Source organism: Brassica oleracea, chromosome C1, assembly GCF_000695525.1.
Source record: "Brassica oleracea var. oleracea cultivar TO1000 chromosome C1, BOL, whole genome shotgun sequence".
NCBI lineage: Eukaryota > Viridiplantae > Streptophyta > Magnoliopsida > Brassicales > Brassicaceae > Brassica > Brassica oleracea.
Window position 1 is genome coordinate 10325079 of NC_027748.1, and position 2906 is coordinate 10327984.

The window sequence follows — 2906 nt, forward strand, 5'->3', positions numbered from 1 at the left end:
CTATTCTGAGACAAAAGAGATATTTCTCTGATATAAAACCGACAAGAATTGTCGTCAATACAATATCAGGTCTTGCAGACGTGATTGAAGGAACTGGTAAAGCAAACTTTACGTTCCCGAATGGAACAAAAATTTTCATAAATAATGCTCTATATTCTCCGAGTTCTAAAAGGAATTTGTTGAGTTTTAAAGACATATATCTTCACGGATATGATACTCAGTCTGCAACTGAGGATGAAAAGAAATACATGTATGTAACTTCTGAGAAATGTGGCAGAAAGCACATAATAGAAAAGTTTCCAGAAATTCGGGATTACATCATACTTATATCTATGAGATCGAATCAAATCTTGTAGTAGAACGGAACCCAGAAGAGTTCACGTTATGGCATGATCGCCTTGGCCACCCAGGAACTACAATGATGCGTAAAATCATAGAAAGTTCACATGGTCATTCACTGAAAATCCAGAAGATTTCTCAAGGGAATAAAATGACATGTGTTGTATGTTCTCTATGAAAATTGATCGTAAGGCCATCGCCAACCAAAATAGATAAAGAATCACCAAAGTTCCTTGAAAGAATTCAAAGCGATATATGTGGACCTATACACCCACCTTGTGGACCATTCCACTATTTTATGGTATTAATTGACGCATCCGGTAGATGGTCGCAAGTTTGTCTATTATCATCTCGAAATGTGGCATTTGCGAGATTTCTAACTCAGATAATCAAACTGCGAGTACAGTTTCCTGATTATACTATTAAAAGAGTTAGACTAGACAACGCTGGTGAATTCACATCCCAAGCATTCAATGACTATTGTATGGTAATGAGAATTGAAGTTAAACATTCGGTTGCTCATGTTCATACGCAAAATGGTTTGGCCGAATCTTTAATTAAGCGTCTGCAATTGATTGCAAGACCATTGATCATGAGATCAAAACTTCCAACCTCTGTATTGGGACATGCCATTTTGCATGTAGAAGCACTCATTCGGATCAGACTGAGTGCATACTATAAGTATTCCCCACTACAGTTAGCATTTGGTCGAGAACCAAACATGTCCCACTTTAGAATCTTTGGTTGTGCGGTATATGTGCATGTAGCACCACCACAACATACAAAGATGGGACCACAAAGAAGATTGGGAATATATGTTGGTTGTGATTCTCCATCAATTATACGATATCTAGAACCACAGAGTGGTGACGTCTTCACGGCACGTTTCGCCGATTGTCATTTTGATGAGAAAGTATTCCCAGTTCTAGGGGGAGAAAACAAAAATGTAGAAAATGATATCAAATGGAGTGTACCTTCGTTATTATATCTTGATCCTCCTACTAAAGAGTCTGAACTAGAAGTTCGACGAATCATGCAGTTACAGAGTATAGCTAATCAGCTACCTGATGCATTTGCGGATACCAAGACGATAACTAAATCTCATATACCAGCCGTGAATGCTCCTGCTTGTATCAAAATATCAAATGAGCAAGGAAAAGCAGACGATACACGAGAGTCTAAAACACGCTTGCAGCGTGGCAGACCTGCTGGTTCTAAGAATAAAATTCCTAGAAAACAGAAGGATGTCAAGATAAATGACACATCCAAAATAGTAGAAAGTATTTTGGAAGAAACAAATAATGAGGATACTGAGAAAGTTGAGCATCATGAGTCGGAAAGTAATCATGAAATTTCTATCAACTACATCCATAATAAAAAGATATGGAATATAAATGAACAAGATGATCTTGATGATGCTTTCTCATATATTGTGTCAAGTGAAATAAATGAGGAAATCGATGATCCAGAACCAAAATCTGTCTATGAATGTCAAAAGAGACATGATTGGGAACAATGGAAAAATGCAATACAAGCTGAACTTGATTCGCTTAATAAACGAAAAGTATTTGGATCTATTGTGCTCACACCTGCAGATGTGAGACCAGTTGGGTACAAATGGGTTTTCGTTCGAAAGCGAAATGAGAAAAATGAGATTACGAGATACAAAGCTCGTCTAGTGGCTCAAGGTTTTTCTCAAAGACCTGGAATCGATTATGAAGAAACGTATTCTCCAGTTATGGATGCAATCACGTTTAGATTCTTGATGAGTCTAGCCGCTGATAAAAATCTTGAGATGCGTCTCATGGATGTTGTTACAGCTTATCTATATGGATCATTAGATATTGATATCTACATGAAAGTTCCTGATGGATTTAAAATGCCAGAAGCATTAAGTTCCAAACCTAAAGAGTTATGTGCAATAAAATTGCAAAGATCATTATATGGGTTAAAACAATCTGGACGTATGTGGTACAATCGTCTCAGTGAACATTTAACAAAAGAAGGATATGTGAATGATCCTATATGCCCATGTGTTTTCATCAAGAAAACAATATCCGGATTTATATTAATTGCGGTATATGTTGATGATCTTAACATTATCGGAACTCAAAAGGAAATACAAAAGGCATCAGACTATCTCAAAGGAGAATTTGAGATGAAAGATCTTGGACAGACACAATATTGTCTTGGCCTACAAATAGAACATTCACGAAATGGTATATTTGTGCATCAATCCACATACACTAAAAGAGTGTTGAAACGATTTAACATGGATAAATCAACTCCTCTTAGCACCCCGATGGTCGTTAGGTCACTTAATATTGAAAGTGATCTATTTCGACCACCTGAGGAGAAAGAAGATATACTTAGTCCGAAAGTACCATATCTAAGCGCAATTGAAGCCCTGATGTACCTTGCAAATTGTACATGGCCTGATATATCATTTGCTGTGAATCTTTTGGCAAGATTCAGCTCATCTCCAACTCGAAGACATTGGAATGAGATTAAACATGTTTTTCGTTACCTCCAAGGGACCATTGATTTAGGCTTGTTTTATCCTAAAA